We start from the raw sequence: 17,929 nt of genomic DNA, 5'->3' as shown, positions 1-17,929 counted from the left end.
AATAAACCAAAATATTGACAAAGCTTTATTCATGTCTAGATTCTATAAAGTTAACATAGCTTTGGTAGTAAACCTGGCAAAGTTAGAACAAGAAAACAAACCCATAGACCAATTTGTTCCCAATTGGTATTCCACAGAACTCTGTCCCTAGATATCCCAGAAAAAAAGAGTTTCATTTCTAAATAAATATAAACAGCTTAATAAATGTATAACAGCTTAATGAAAACAGAATTTACTATAACCAAGTACATACATTCCTCCAATGTAAGAAGTTAAAATCTGGAAATCTACTGGATCACTAAGAAAAAAACAGAAGAAATTCAATAAGATGCTTCACCCATTCCAGATTTTATATATTTGGGTACACTAAGAAATAAAAAGATATTTCCTTAACCTGATAAATATTATATCAATTTTAAATCAATAACTAATATCATTCTTGATAGTTTCTTTAAAAAAAATCAGTAGCATTCCTTCAGACTAGCAATGACCAGTCAGAAAATGTAATGAAAACACACACACACTATTTTAGTTGGAAAAAAAGCAGGATATAAATAGGATTTATACCCTGAAGCCAAACCCTCACATAATCACAGTGTGTGCATACCCAGGTTTGGGTTTGACCTCTTCAGCCCTGCTGCACCTGCCATTGGAAGTGCATCAGTCACGTTGGTAGGTTGCACCATTTCTTAGGGATGTTTTTTAGTTAATCCACATGGGTATCTAACTTAGTGAGGATGTTAATTTTTCTATCCATAAGCAAATCAAAACATAGAGGTTTGGGGTTTTGTTTTGTTTTGTTTTGTTTTTGGCAACAGCAGAGATTGAGGGCAGAGGATACCTTCTAGATAAAGAGGGTCACTATGAACATGGATTGACCATTACTAGACCAGACATGGAGACCCTAGAGTGTGATGGGTTCGGGGAAGAACTTGCAGTTAGCTTAAGGGATGTGGGTGGGTTGAGAAAACAGGCTTCCCTTACATCCAAGGGTCTGTTTGAGTCTCCTGCCTTTCTGAACACACAAGTCTAGGTCAGCTTCCAGCCCCTCTGGGACTTGCTGGCCTAGTATTCCAGCCCTGGTTTAAAGGGATGAGGGTAGAGCAGCTGGCTGGCTCAAGATGGATGGATGGGTTGGGAGGCTTCCTCTGCCCCAAGCTCTGTTGAGGCAGACCCCTAGTGTCTTCAGGATCTGGGAGCTTCCTCCAGGAATGGCCAGCCTAAATCTGACTTGCCCAGGGTCACATGCCTAAAATCCAGGCCCTGAATCTGAGGGAATGGGGGCCTGGGAAGAAGCTAGCTAGAGGAAAATGAGTGGATTTGGAGTCTCCCATGCCCCCAGGCTCTGGTAGTGCCATCATCAGTAACTTCTATAAGCCAAGGAATGTCTGAGAGTGTCTCCCCAAGAGTGTCCCAGCCTGAGCCTGGACCAAAAAAAGTGTCAAGACATTTTTTTTTTTTTTTTTTGGATCCTGCTTTAAAATAGATTGTTTTTCTTCCCTTAGAAGGATGTTAGGTTATTTTTTTTCTTTCTTCAAAACACCTTATTTGAATTTCTAAATGGGATTTAAAGAGAGACAGAGAGCAAAAGAAAGAGACTGCAGATTTAGGGCAGAGAGACTATTTATTTGAGAGACTAGGAGAAAAATGACCCATAAAACTTTTTTAAGTTAATGTAAAAAGTGTGATCACTTGAGAATTCAATAAAAGAAAATAGATGAAATCCTTCCAGAAACATGTTGCTTAGCATAAATGCTTACTTCTGTTAGATGGCAGCTGTAGGAATTTCCAAGTAAAGATGGCAGAAGGAGGCCAGATCACAAAATTCGCTTCCATCAATACGTAATGAAATTAATTTAAAGAAAGGTGTAAAAGCACAAAAGAAATATTTCTTATCATACAGTAAAGAAGGAATGGGGGCACAACCTCATTTCATAAACTTCTGAAAGTGAATATAATTTAATAATAAATGCATGGCCCTTGCTGTATACCAGGCTCTCTTCTAGCCATGTCTTATATAAAAATGGGTATTTGAAGCCAGCTTCCAGATCCTGCCTCTACAAAAAATTAGATTTTGGTTCATCCTGGAATAATGTTTAAACACTACCCTCACTCATGTTGCTAACAGCCCCAGCAGAGGCTGAGAAATAGTACTGAGGGAAGAAGGTGAGTGTATAAAATGCAAAGAATTCTCACTTCTATCATCCAGTCCTGAGACAGTGGAATGACATGGTGAGTAGCCCTGGAAAAAGTCAGAGTACAATATTTCAGGTGTAGAAACTTCTCTCTACCTCCATCATGGTCTTGGCAGAGAACAGGGAAACCTGCAGCACTCATGGTTTCCCAGGGTTCAAAAGTATCATGCCATGAGTAGAGGACACACCCAGCCCAGTGGAGAAAACCCTGGTGCAGAACACTTAACATTATTTCAGATGTTCTTGTTGTAGAGAAACATTTACCTGAGCAATTCTTCATCTTCTTTGTTGAATTCAAGTTAGCTTAAAAGTAATACTGTTATGGAATGAACGTGTCCCCCAGAATTCATATGTTGAAATCTTAAACCCTAATGTGATGGAGGTCATTAGGTTATGAGGTTGAAGCCCTCAAAAATGGGATTAGTGCTCTAGGAAGGGGATGAAGAAATCTGAGCTCTCTTTCTCTGCCACGTGAGAACATCAAGAAGACACCATCTATGAACCAGGAATAGGGTTCTTGCCAGACACCAAATCTGCTGGCAACTTGATCTTGGATTTCCCAGCCTCCAGTACTGTGAGAAATAAATATTTCTTGTTTAATTCACCCAGTCTATATTTTTGTTATAACAGCCCAAACCATCTAAAACAGATACCTTTTAAATTAAAAATAGTATGTACAGTATGATCCTCTTTATGTTTTTCCTTTTTTCCCCATCTATTTATGCATTTATTGCTTTCATAAAAATGAGGAAGTCATTGTCCTAAAAAAAAAGAGATAGCACCTAACCTTTCTTTTTAAAAAAAATTCTCCAGCTTAATCAGTCTTCCTCCAGTTTTCTCCCATCCTCCCACTGTTCCTAATTTGATTATATTTATTTCTCAGTGAAGTTCCTACTTAAGACTGAGCAAACTTGATTTCCAAACACAAAATATTCCAAGCTTGAGCTTTAAAAATTTTCTTCTTTGCATTGGTGTTTGTAATAATTCCATTTTAAACATCTATTTTAGTCCCTATAAAAGTCCATAGGGAGGGACGTAGGAGGAGATGAGGAGAAAAATGGGGAGAGAAGGAAGCAACCATAAAGACTCTCCTGTAGCAGATTCCCTTGGGGTTTTATCCCAGACTAGGGTGAAGAGTTACAATCAGTGTACTGAAATCTCCCCCTTCCACAATGGAAGTCTGTTTGCTATACAACATAGATCTCTAATGGGTGGTGAGGAGAAAAAAAGCACGAGGAAACACATGGAGTAAGGCCTGTCCTGAGTTCACCCTTCGCTTCTGTGAATAAAGAGGAGCCCCTGTGAGGGGCTTGTATTCAGGAGTTAACAGGAGTGACCAGCAGCAGAGCCATGTAGAGGCTGGGAGCAGTGCGGGGGGCACGGGGGGTGTACATAGTGCTGGTCAGCAAGTTCCAAATGAATAACCCAGGAGAAGGTGGGGGCCGTATTAGTCAGAGTTCTCCAGAGAAACAGAACCAACAGGATAGATGGATGAATAGATAGATAGATAGATAGATAGGGAGAGATTTATTGATATTATCAGGAATTGGCTCCCACAATTATGGAGGCTGGCAAGTCTCAAAATCTGCAGGGTGAGTCTGCAAGCTGCAGGCCCAGGAAAGTGGAGGGGTAACTCCAGTCTGAAGGTCAATAGGCACAACACTCAGGAAAAGCCCATGGTTCAGCTGGAGTTTGCAGGCAGGACAAAAGGCCACGTCCCAGTTTGAAGGCAGGAAGAATTCCCTCTTACTCAGGGGAGGGTCAGCCTTTGTGTTCATAGCACAACCTCTGCTCCCTTCTCCCATGCCTCCTTTACTCGAAACCCCGGCACGTCATGAGTCCCCTCACTTCCCTGCAAAGTCTGATCTCCCTCAGAACTACCCTACCAGGCCTGACCTGGGATCGGAGGGCAGACAACGGGGTTCACTTCTCAGAGGTTTCCAGAAGTGAGCAACCTGGCAACCCAGGCACAGAGGGGTAGTTTCTGACTACAAAGTCCTTTGAAGGTGAAGGGAAAAGCCAATGTTTGTGCAGTTGAGTGGGGCATCCTGGGGGACCTGGTGGATGCAGATGGGTGTTGAGGGATTGCAGACTGAGTGTTGCTAAAAGACCTGGGTTCCTTGGCCTTGAGCTTTCTGTCTTTCTCGTTCTCTCTGCCAAGACAGCTGCATTTCTCTCTTGCCATATCCCTCCTCCTCTCAAAAACTGACAGTCGGAAGGCAAGTACATGGCTGCCCGCCCACACTCTCTTCCCAGACACAGCAGCAGAGCCCACCATTTTCAGCTGGGGTTGTTTTTGCTGTGCAACTGGTCACAGAGTTTCAGAGCTAAAACATCTCCTCCAGTCTCCACCTTTATCAAAAAAGGAGTACTGAAACACAGGCAGCAGAAAGGGTGCGCCCAGGTGGAGATGCAGCATGCCCTGGACATTCAGATGTCTAATTAGGCTCCAGTGATTTCAGTACAAAATCCCTGAGGCCAAGATCACTGGCCCAGTCCTTTAGGCTTTGCTGTGAGTGTGTGTGTGTGTGTTTTGCGGGCTGGCAGGAGACAAGGCCAGCGCAGCCTGTGAACCTCCTCCAGCCTGCAAACACAAGCAGACTAGGTGGACTTCAGCCAGCAAATTCCCTGCCAATGGGGACCAGGCAGTTCTGCTCAGCTCCCCTCCTCCCCCTGCTGCCTCCCCCGACCCCCAGCCCCTCGCCCCTCCTCCTCTGACGTCACCGACATGCTCTTTGCAGACTGGCTCTGGGCCTGGGGAGGAAAGTCTGGCCTTGGGGAGGGCCTGAAGAGGAAAGGAGGGAGAGAGGAGCCCACGGAGACTGGGAAGTTACCTGACAGCCCCTGGGAGTTTAGAACGTCCTTCTCACACATGTCACATGTATGTCAACAACTCTGAGAAGCAGCAGACTTTTCAGCAGCAGTAGAACAACGCGAGTGTTCTGGTGATAAGACGTTCTACCCACAACACTTCCTACCCGTAAAACACTAAATTATCTGGGGGACAAAGATGAACAACGTAAAAGGGAGAAGATGAACAGAAAGACCCAAGGAAATGAGCATAAAAAGGGCAGTAGATTTAGAACTGAGGGACGCCTGCTGGGTCCAGGACACAAAGGAACTAACAGGTCAAACTCACTCAGAAACAAATGAAAGAGGAGAAGCAGAGAATGGGATGTGATGACAGAAACAGAGATCCAAGGGACGAGATTGTTGGCTTTGAAGATGGAGCAAGGGGCCCAAGCCAAAGAATTTGGGCAGCCTCTTGAAGCTGGAAAAGGCAAGGAAATAGATTCTCCCCTAGAGCCTCCAGAAGGAACTGGGAGCCCTGCCTACACCATGTACCCAGTGAGATGCTCACTCGCTGGACTTCTGACCTACAGAGCTGCAAGATAGCAAATGTGTTGTTTCAAGGCACTAAGTTCGTGGTCATTTGTTAGGGCACCCATAGGAAAGGAATGCACTCCCCAGCTGGTAAGTAGAAGATGTGGCAGTGGCTTCAGAGTTCAGGCTTTCAACAGCTACACCTTTCTGTCTCTCCCTCATGCCCAATATCTGTCACCTATTTGTTGGTCAGAAAAAAATTTTAACACCTTCCTGTTTTATTTGGTTTATAAAACAATACATGTAATATTTTTTAAAAATTCAGTGGTTATGAAGGTAAGTATCAATAGCCAACTTCTTCATTCTTAGCCCTTCGCCCTATATAAGCACCGTGAGATTGTTTTCTTCTTATATAAGCATGTAACCATACCCTCCATTTTAAGGCAACTTCATTCTTTTAATTAAAAATATGTCTAGGACCCATAGACTTAACTCGTCCTTGGAAATAATTGTGCATTATACTATATGAAAATATATTATTATTTTCAACCGCTCACTTGTTCATAGTCTGACGGATTTCTTTTTCGACAAATTGCCCTGCTGCACTCCCAGCGCAGGGGCTGGGGTCTGCATCCTGGATTTAAGGCTGCATCTTCCTGCAAAAACTGACACAAAGCGGGGCCTTTGCGATTGGGGTGGCCGGCCAGGCTCCGCCCCCACCACCGCGGCCACCAATCAGGTCCCGGGACCGCCCCCCTCCTGGCCCCCCCACCCCGTCCTTTCTACGTCCCAGTCCTCAGTCAGCGGCCCAGTCCGTTTTCGCCTGAGGAGCTCCTGCCCCTTGGGAACCGCCGCCGCCCCCTCCTAGCCGGTGTTCTCTGCCCCCAACCCGCGCTGCAGGGAATAGCGGGGCTAAGGGTGAGTGTGGGCCCGCGATGGGTTCTGGACCGGAGAGGCCTGGCGGTGACACAGGCCACAGTCCGGAGCGCGGGTGGCCGGGCGGGGAGACGGGCGACGTGGGCGATGCGGATGCCCGGGACGTGCGTTTGTGTGGCGTCCGGGAGGCGTGAGGGCTGCCGTGGGGCCTCTGCGGTTCCCAAGGGGAGGCAGCAGGTGAGTGCCACCGAGGATTGCTTGCTGTTTACTTCTCGTCTCCTTGTCTGGCGTCTCCCTGCAGCTCCATCTCTGTTCCCTTCTTGCTTCGTTGTTACTCACCCTTGCTGGTCTGGAGGCGCAGGACCCCCTGTTTTCTTGTGCTTTTTTGTGCTCCGCAGGGAGCCCTCGAGATTTCAGCTGAAAGGAACCGTGGAGGCGATGTCATTTCACCTCCCAGGGACTTGCTCTTGAATTCTTTGGGGGTGGCTTGCTTCTGCAGAGCCCGCAAGGTGCAAGTGCTTTCCTCCCCAAGTGCTCTCCGCGCCCTCAGGCTCTGAGTGTGTCTGCGGTGGGGGGTGAGGGGCAAGGTGCGGGAGAGTGGGTGCGGGGAGTTGGGCGGACTCTTCAGTCTGCAGTGCCTTTGGCCTGAGGCAGTCAGGGTTGGATTGAACAGTTCCCAGGTAAACAGACCCGAGCTGGCCCCTGACTTGGCTCAACCTGAAATGGAGGGAGAAGGCCTTACGCATAGGAGAAAAAAATTTACGAATCAGATAATCATGGAAACTTCTTGGAGGAAGTGCAGGTCTAACTAGACATAAAAGACAGAACATATGTCTAGCTGACCATCCATCCATCCATCCATCCTTCTGTACCCCAAAATATTTATTTGTGAATTGACTTCACTTCAATACTTTGCTTTCTTTTTTTCTTTGGTTTGATTTTTTAAAAATTTATTACAAAGGTACATACGATAATAAAGTGAGTGCCTGACCATCTCCTAGGTCAAGAAATAGGACGTAGCAGTACCCTAGAAGCCCCTTTGTATCCTAGGTCATGCCTATCCTTCTCCCTTCCCTGAGAGATAACATCTATCCTGATATTTTGTATTAATCATGCCTTTGCTTTCCTTTATAATTTTACCATTTGTGTGTATATTCCAAAAACATATATATGTGTTGGCTTTCCCTATTTTTTACTTTCGTATTAATGGCATTGTACCATACGTATTCTTAAGTTTTTGAGGTTCATGCCAGTTGATGATTCCTTCATTTTCACTGTTTATGGCTTGAGTCTACTATAATTCATTCATTCTACATTTGTTGGTTGTTGCTCCTTTGGGGTTTATATTAGTTATCTATTGCTGTGTAACAAATTACCCCAACACTTAGCAGCTTAGTACAAAACAAACAAACAAAAAGCCTATTATCTCACAGTTTCAATGGGTCAAGAATCCAGGAGGAGCTTTGCTGGGAGTCTGACTCAGTGTCTTTCTCAGGCTCTAAGCAAGGTATTGGCTAGGGCTACAGTCATTTCAAGGCTGGGTGGAGGGAACCCCTTTAAGGCTCACTCACATGACTGTTGGCAGGCCTCTTGGCCTCACTGGCTTTGGTTGGACACATCACTTCTTTGCCACATGGGCCTCTGTATAGAATCAGCACGGCAGCTTGCTTCCACCAGAGTGAAGGCTTCCAGAGACGGAGAAAGACAAAAGCCAGAGACTTTTTTGTAACCTAATGTCAAAAGTGACATCCCATCATTTTTGCCATCTTCTGTTCATTAGAAGTGAGTCACTAGTTCAGTCCACACTCAAAGGGAGGGGGTTAAACAAGACCATGAATATCTGGAGGCAGCGATTATTGGGGGCCATTTTAAAGGCTGCCTACTACCAGGGATGTTAACAAATAATGTCCTGTAACTATCTTGTACATGCTCTCTGGTTCACGTGCACCCATTCACTCTGGTTCCTTGGAGTGTACACCTAGGTGTAGAATACTGGGTTTTAAGATTTGTGTATGTTCAACTTTCTTAGGTTATTGCTAAACTGTTTCCAAAGTGTTGAGCCAGTTTGCACTCTCTCCAGCAACAGATGGGAGTTCCTGTTTTTACATATACCTGTCACAATTTGGTATTATCAAACTTCATTTTTAGCCAGTCTAGCAGGCATGAAATAGCATTCAGTTTTGATTTTGATTAACATTTCTCTGATAACTAATGAAACTGACCATATTTTCATATAATGATGAGCTATTTTCCTTTCTCTGTGAGAAATTCTGCTTCCTCTCTTTCATTCATTTTCATATTGGGTTGTTTGCATTTTTCTTATTGTCTATTGGAATGCTTTCTTTACATAATCTGGATGCTAATCAATCCCTAGTTAACCATATATGCTGCAAATATCTGCTTTCAGTATGGTGCTTAGCTTTTCTTTCTCCGTATGTCTGCCTATCTCTGCCAATGAATTAAGTTTTGAATTTTAATTTTAATTTTACTATACTTTCCTCTAAAAGTTTTTAAAGTTTTGTATTTGGCAATGTCTTATTCCACCTGGAAGTTTCTGTTATACTGTTTACTCCATATGAATAATCAACTGTCCCAGCACCAGTGATCTGCATGAATCAAGTTTTTCATATATGCATGAATTTGTTTTAAGCTCCCTACTCTCTCTGATTATCTATTTGTCTAACTCTACATCAATACAAAGTTGTTTTTAACTACTATAGTTTTATAATAAGTCTTTAAATCTGGTAGGAAAGATTCTCCCACCTCTTCATTCTAATTCAAGAGTTTTTTTTAGCAATTCTTGGACCTTTGATCTTCCATATAAATATTTAAATAAACTTGTCAAGTTCTTCAAAACAGGAAACAAACAAGCAAAGAAACAAACTTGCTGGAATTTTTATTGATACTGAATTAATTCTATGTTTCAATTTGGGGAGAAATGTTCTCTTCAAGGTGAATTTTTCCATCTAAGAACTTGGTATATAATGCCATTTATTTAGCTTACCATTAATATTTTTTAATGTTTTGTAATGTTTTATAATATCTTTCATTGTTTTCCTTTTGCTCGTTTCTGTTGACTTTATTTCTAAGTACATTATATTCTTATTGCTATAGTAAATGTTTTCTTTTATAAAAATTATATTTTGTAGCTTATTGTTTGTTGCTGGTGTATAGAAATCCAATTGCCTTTTACATATTGATTATATATCGAACTTGATAACCTCCATTAATAATTCTAAATTACCTATAGAGTCAGATTTGCTAAAAAGGCAGTTATATCATCTGAAAATAATGACAGTTTTGTTTCTTCCCTTCTAATCCTTATACTTTTAATTTCTTTTTCCTGTCTTACTGCATTGGCTAGGAACCCCAGCATAATGTTAAATAAAAGTAGGGAGGGGTGTCTTGTTTTATTCTTAAGATAATAGAGAAAAAGATTGCACTATATCAACTTTAAATATTGCATTCATGATGGTTATTTTGTAAATGCTTTGTCCCATGATAAGAAATTTCAGTTCTTCTTTTGGTAAGCACTTTTATTATGAGTAAATGTTTCATTGAATGCTTCTCCTATAGCTATTGATTTTCTCATATGATTTTTTTCTTTAAGTATGTTAATGTGGTGAAGTTTGTTTTATTCAAAGTAATATTAAATCAACTTTACATTCCTGGAATAAATTCTCTATGATAAATATCTAATAACTTTTGGATATAGATGTAAGGATAAGCATTAAATATTTGTATCTATATATGTGAATTAAGATTGGCCTGTAAATATTCTTTATGCTACTAACTTTATCTGTTGTTAATATCATTTCATAAAATAAGATGAGTAGTATTCTCACTGTTGCTATTCTCTGGAAGAATTTGTGCAAGATTGGAATTATCTGGTCAAATATTACTTCAAATCACCAGCAAAACACTCAGGGTTTAGAGTTTAGTTTGTCAGAGGATATTAAACTTGTTGGTCCAATTACTTTAAAGATTATAAGACTATTTAGGTTTTCTTATGGAATCAGTTTTCATAAATTGCATTTTCCAAGATATTTAACCAAAATTAATGGAACAAACTTGTTCACAATATTCTCTCATTATCTGTTTAAATATTTTCTATTATTATGACCCCCTTTTCATTACTAATGTGTGTATATTTTCTTTCTCTTTTTGGTTTGATTAATTTTGCCAGAACTTCGACTACTTTGTTAGCTCTTTGACACACACACACACACACACACACAAACTGTTTGTTTTCTTCATTATTATTTATTTTATTACTTCTTTCTGCTTTCTTAGAATTTTTCTGTTATTTCTTTTCTAAGCTCTTAAGGTATATGCTTAACTCATTAATTTTGAGCTATCATTCTTACATAAACTCTTCAGGCTATAAATTTGTGTCTCTGCTCTTTAGCTTTATCTCACAAGATTTGATATGAATATTTTGCTGTCATACTTTAAATATTTATCATTTCTATTATGGTTTCTTGTTTGAGCCATGAAATTTTAAGAAATATGTATTTTAATTTCCAGTCACTCCATAAAGAATATTTTATTATCTTCTAATAAATGTTGCCTAGCTAATTTATAATTAATTCAGAGAATTATGATACCAATTCCTTTGAATTATTGAATCTAGCTTTATATCCTAGCACATTGTCAGTTTTATTTGTGTGCTTGAAAATAATGTGTAGTCTCTAATTATATAATGTCCTGTATATACCTTTAAAACAAGTGTGTTAATTATGCAATCCAGAGCTGCCATATCTTCACCAATTTTTATCAGCTTAAATTATCAATACAAAAATAGATACATTAAAATCTCTCACTATGATGGTGAATTTTAAAATTTCTCATTGTAGATCTGTTTATTTTTACTTTATATATTTTAAGGCAATGTTATTAGGGAATTGGAATAAATTGAAAATTTTATCATAATGTAGGGATATAAAATATTATGGCTAAAATAAAATAAAATATTAATGCTTTTGTTTTGAATTCTTAATTTGTTCATATATCATCAAATCAAGAGTTTCTTGATTGGTGTTTACCTCATTTATCATTCTTTCATCCTTTCACTTTAAATCTTTCTAAATCTATGTTTTAAATATATATGTCGAATTTTGTCAAAAGCTTTTCTGCATCTATTGAGATGATCATATGGTTTTTATTCTTCAATTTGTAAATGTGGTGTATCACACTGATTGATTTGTGGATATTGAAAAATCATTGCATCCCTGGGATAAATACCACTTGATCATGGTGTATTATCCTTTTAATGTATTCTTGGATTTGATCTGCTAGTATTTTGTTGAGGATTTTTACATCTATGTTCATCAGTGATATTGGCCTGTAATTTTCTTTTTTTTTTGTGGCACCTTTGTCTGGTTTTGGTATCAGGGTAATGGTAGCCTCATAGAATGAGTTTAGGAGTGTTCCTTCCTCTGTAATTTTTTGGAAGAGTTTCAGAAAGATAGGTGTTAACTCTTCTTTAAATGTTTGATAGAATTTGCCAAAAGCTTTTGACAGAATTCAACACCAATTTTTGATGAAAACTCTCCAGAAAGTGGGCATAGAGGGAACATACCTCAAAATAATAAAGCCCATATATGACAAACCTACAGCCAACATCATACTCAGTGGTGAAAAGCTGAAAGCATTTCCTCTAAGATCAGAAACCAGGCAAGGATGTCCACTCTCACCACTTTTACTCAACATAGTTTTGGAAGTCCTAGCCACAGCAATCAGAGAAGAAAAAGAAATAAAAGGAATCCAAATTGGAAAAGAAGAAGTAAAACTGTCACTGTTTGCAGATGACATGATACTATACCTAGAAAATCCTAAAGAAATTACCAGAAAACTACTAGAGCTCATCAATGAATTTGGTAAAGTTGCAGGATACAAGATTAATATACAGAAATCTGTTCCATTTCTATACACTAACAATGAAAGACCAGAAAGAGAAATTAAAGAAACAATCCCATTTACCATCTCATCAAAAAGAATAAAATACCTAGGGATAAACCTACATAAGGAGGCAAGAGACCTGTACTCTAAAAACTATAAGACCCTGATGAAAGAAATTGAAGCTAACACAAACAGATGAAACGATATACCATGTTCTTGGATTGGAAGAATCAATATTGTCAAAATGACTATACTACCCAAGGCAATGTACAGATTCAATGCAATCCCTATCAAATTACCAATGGCATTTTTCACAGAACTAGAACAAAAATTTTTTAATTTGAATGGAAACAGAAAAGACCCTGAATAGCCACAGCAATCTTAAGAAAGAAAAACAGAGCTGGAAGAATCAGGCTCCCTGACTTCAGGCTACAATACAAAGCTACAGTCATCAAAACAGTGTGGTATTTTCACAAAAACAGAAATATAGATCAATGGAACAGGATAGAAAGCCCAGAAATAAACCCATGCATCTATGGTCAATTAATCTATGACAAAGGAAGGAAGACTATACAATGGAGAAAAGACAGCCCCTTCAATAAATGGTGCTGGGAAAACTGGACAGCTACATGTGAAAGAATGAAATTAGAAAATTCTCTAAGACCTTACACAAAAATAAACTCAAAATGGATTAAAGACCTAAATTTAAGAGCAGGTACTATAAAACTCTTAGTGGAAAATGTAGGCAGAACAATCTCTGACATAAATCACAGATCTTTTTCAATCTGTCTCCTAGAGTAATGGAAATAAAAACAAAAATAAGCAAATGGGACCTAATAAAACTCAAAAGCTTTTACACAGCAAAAGAAACCATAAACAAAATGAAAAGACAATCCACAGAATGGGAGAAGATATTTGCAAACGATGCTACTGAAAAGAGATTAATCTCCAAAATTTACAAACAGCTCACACAGCTTAATACCAAAAAACAAACAACCCAATCAAAAAATGGGCAGAAGACCTAAATAGACATTTCTCCAACCAAGACATACAGATGGCCAACAGGCACGTGAAGATGCTCAACATCACTGATTATTAGAGAAATGCAAATCAAAACTACAATGAGATATCACCTCACACCAGTCAGAATGGCCATCATCAAAAAGTCTACAAACAATAAATGCTGGAGAGGGTGTGGAGAAAAGAGAACCCTTCTACGCTGTTGGTGGGAATGTAAATTGGTATAGGCACTATGGAGAACAGTATGGAAATTCCTTAAAAAACTAAAAATAGGGCTTCCCTGGTGGCGTAGTGGTTGAGAATCTGCCTGCCAATGCAGGGAACATGGGTTTGAGCCCTGGTCTGGGAAGATCCCACATGCCGTGGAGCAACTAGGCCCGTGAGCCACAATTACTGAGCCTGCGCATCTGGAGCCTGTGCTCTGCAACAAGAGAGGCCGCGATAATGAGAGGCCCGCGCACCGCGATGAAGAGTGGCCCCCGTTTGCCGCAACTAGGGAAAGCCCTCGTGCAGAAATGAAGACCCAACACAGCCATAAATAAATAAATAAATAAACCCAAAAAGTTAAAAAAAAAAAAAAAACTAAAAATACAGTACCATATGATCCAGTAATCTCACTCCTGTGCATATATCCAGAGAAAACCATGGTCTGAAAGGATACATGCACCCCAGTGTTGATTGCAGCACTGTTCACAATAGCCAAGACATGGAAGCAACCTAAATGCCCATCGACAGATGAATGGATGGAGAAGATGTAGTACACATATACATTTGAATATTACTCAGCCATTAAAAAGAATGAAATAATGCTATTTGCAGCAACATGGATGGACATGGAGATTATCATACTAAGTGAAGTAAGTCAGACAGAAAAACAAATACCTTGTGATATTGCTTATATGTGGAATCTAAAAAAAAAAGATACAAATGAAAGTATTTACAAAACAGAACAGACACACAGAAAACAAATTTATGGGGAAAGGTTGTGGGGAGGGATAGATTGGGAGTTTGGGATTGACATATACACATTACTGTTTTTTAAATAGATAAGCAACAAGGACCTACTGTATAGCACAGGGAACTCTGCTCAATATTCTGTAATAACCTAAATGGGAGAAGAGTTTGAAAAAGAATAGGTGTATGTATATGTATAACTGAATCACTTTGCTGTACACCTGAAACTAACACAACACTGTAAATCAACTATAGTCCAATGTAAAATAAAAATTTTAAAAATAAAGAAATAAAAACCACAATGAGATACCAATACATAAAACAGCATATATGTCATAAACTTATGTGTATTTTTTTAAATCCTAGGTTTTTAAAATTTTTGTTAGACAATTTATAACTTATCAATGAATAATTTAATTCAGTTATATTTACTGTGATTAGTAATACAATTGGATTTATTTTTACCATCTTATATTTGCTTTTAATTTTTTCTGCTTTATCTGTCTCTTTCATTCCTAACCACTCTTTCTTTTTTCTCTTTTATTCCCCATTTTACTCGTTCTCTTATTTGGAAGTTACATGTTCTAATGTTTTAGGTCAAATGTCTTAGCAGTAATTCTAGTAGTATAGCACACTTAACTCATAACATTTATTGAAGTATAATTGAGAAATAAAGCTTGCATATATCTAAGGTGTACAATGTGATGTTTAGATATATGTATACATTGTGAAATGATTACCACAATCAAGCTAATTAACATATTGATCACCTTGCATAGTTTACCGTTTTTTGGTGAGAACAATTGAGATATACTATCTTTGCAAATTTGAAGTATATAATACAATATTGTTAACTACAGTCATTGTGCTATACATTAGCGCTCCAGAACTTATTCAGCCTGCATATCTGAAACTTTGCAACCTTTGCTCAATATTTCCCCATTTCCAGCCTCTCGCCAACTCCTAGTAACGACCATGCTACTCTCTGCTTCTATAAGTTCAACTTTTTTAGATTCCACATATAAGTGAAGTTGTACAGTATTTGTCTTTCTCTTTCTGAATTATTTCAAAACTTAGCATAATGCCTCGAGGTTCATCCATATTGTCACAAATGGCAGGATTTCCTTCTTTTTAATGGCTAAATAAATTCCATTGCGTATATATGCCACAATTTCTTTATTCATTAATCCATTTGTTAGTCACTTAGGTTGTTTCCATATCTTGGCTACTGTGAATAATGCTGCCATGAACATGGCAGTGCAGATATTATTTCCAGTTACTGATTTCATGTCCTTTGAATATATAACCAGAACTAGGATTGTTAGATAATATGGTAGTTCTAATTTTACTTTTTTGATGAATCTCTATACTGTTTTCTATAGTGACTGTACCAATTACATTCACATCAACAATGTGCAAGGGTTTCCTTTTCTCCACATCCTCACCAACACTTGTTATTTTTTCTCTTTTTGATATTAGCCCTTCTGACAGGTGTGAAGTAATATCTTGTGGTTTAGATTTGCATCTCCATGATGATTAGTGGATTTGAGTACTTTCCCGTATATCTGTTGGCCATTTGAATATCTTCTTTTGTAAAATGTCTATTCAGGTCCTTTGCTTATTTTTAATTGGATTATTTGTTTTCTTGCTATTGAGTTGTTTGAGTTCCTCATATATTTTGGATATTATTAACTCCTTATTGGATGTATGGTTTGTAAATATTTTCTCCCATTCTGTGGGTTGTCCCTTTACTCTGTTGTTTCCTTCCCTGTGCAGACACTTTAGTTTGATATAGCCCCACTTGTTTATTTTTGCTTTTATTGCCTGTGTTTTGGGGGTCATATCCAAAAATTTATTTCCCAGCCCAATGTTAAGCTTTTTTCCAATGTTTTCTTCTAGTAGCTCTACAGTTTCAGATCTTATGTTTAAGTATTTAATGCATTTTGAGTTGCTTTTTGTATATGGTATGAGGGAAGAATTCAATTTCGTTTTTCTGCATGTGGATATCCAGTTATTCCAACACCATTTATTAAAGGCACTATCTTTTCCCCATTGTGTGTGCTTTGCACATTTGTCAGAGATCAGTTGAATGTATGGTTACAGGATATAAAGTCAACTTACAAAAATCAGTTATGTTTCTATACACTAACAGCAATTTAGCAATTTCCTGAAAGGGAAATTTAAAAAAAGAATCCCATTTACAATAGCATCAAAAACAATAAATACTTAGGAACCAATTTAACCAAGAAGGTAAAAGACCTGTACACTGAAAACTATAAAACACTGATGAAAGTAACTGAAGACACAAATTAAAAGATATTCTGTTCATGGATTGGAAGAAGTAATAATGTCGAATTGTCTCTGCAAATTTATACATAGAAAAGCTTAAGAAAAGAAGTTAGTCATCTGCGAACAAAGACAATTTAACTTCTTTCTTTCCATTTTGGATGGCTTTTTTTTTTCTTGCCTCATTGCTCTGGCTAGAACTTCCAATACTATGTTGAAAAAAAGTGAAAGGGGGACCCCTTATCTTGTCCCTGATCCTAGAGGAGAAGCTTTCAGCCTTCACTCTTGAGTGTGATGTTAACTGTAGGCTTGCCATATGTGGCCTTTATTATGTTGAGGTACATTCCTTCTATATCCAATTTGTTGACAATTTTTTGTCATGGAAGGGAGTTGTATTTTGTCAATTGCTTTTTCTGCATCTGCTGAGATGATTTTATCCTTCATTTTGTTAATGTGGTAGCACATTTATTGATGTGCAGATGTTGAACCATCCTTGCATCCCTGGAATAAATCCCACCTGATCATGGTGTATGATTCTTTTAATGTACTGTTGAACTCACTTTGGTAATATTTTGTTGAGGATTTTTGCATCTATATTCATCAAGGATGTTGGTCTGTAATTTCCTTTCTTATAGTCTCCTTGTCTGACTTTGGTGTCAGGGTATGGGTAAGGCTCAAACAATGCAATAAATTTAAAACCGTTTATCTTCATTAACCCCCATCTTGCAGCTGTGCTATTGTTATTGTATATTTATTATGCTTTTATATCCCACAAGATGTATTTGTTTATTTAAATATCAGTATTGATATTTGCCCAGGTATTTACTCTTTCCAGTATTCTCAATTCCTTCCTATAGTTATGTACTCCCATCTGGGATCATTCTTCTTAATTTTGAAGTACTGCTTTTTATACTGTAATGCTAGCAAATTATCTCAGCTTTTGTTTATCTAAAATTGTCTTTATTTTGACTTCATTTTTTGAGGGATATTTTTGTTGTGCATAGAGTTTTAGGTTGGCAAATTGTCTTCTTTTTTTTTTTTTTTTTTTTAACCAATACCACTGTGTTCTGGTTTCTATCATTTTCTTTTGAAAAGCCAGATGTATTATTGTTCCTCTAAATGGAAAGTATCCTTTATTTCTCGCTGACTTTCAGATTTCCTCTCTGAATTTGTTTCTTAGCATTTGGCTATAATGTGCCTAGGTGTAGTTCTCTTTGTATTTATTCTGCTTAGGGAATGAGGAGGGGTTTTTTTAAATTTGAGTTTTGATGTTTTTCATCTCTTGAGAATTTTCAGTCATTAATTATTAGCATATTGCTTCTGTTTCACTCTCCTTTTCTTCTGGGAGTCTAATTACACATATGTCAAGACTT

General features: G+C 38.3%; 1 protein-coding gene across 1 annotated transcript in view; it reads left to right on the top strand.

Annotated features, from left to right (window-relative positions):
• The first annotated feature begins 6,316 nt into the window (after window positions 1-6,316).
• Window positions 6,317-17,929, top strand: part of LOC133096944 (TRPM8 channel-associated factor 1) — a 45,746-nt gene continuing 34,133 nt past the window's right edge. The window contains exon 1 of the mRNA XM_061198854.1: window positions 6,317-6,437. The gene's annotated coding sequence lies outside the window, so the exon portion shown is untranslated. The remainder of the gene's footprint in view (window positions 6,438-17,929) is intronic.

This window comes from Eubalaena glacialis, chromosome 8, assembly GCF_028564815.1.
Source record: "Eubalaena glacialis isolate mEubGla1 chromosome 8, mEubGla1.1.hap2.+ XY, whole genome shotgun sequence".
NCBI classification, from domain to species: Eukaryota; Metazoa; Chordata; class Mammalia; order Artiodactyla; family Balaenidae; genus Eubalaena; species Eubalaena glacialis.
Note: the sequence above shows the minus strand (reverse complement) of the source record. Positions and strands in the feature narration are given on the sequence as shown.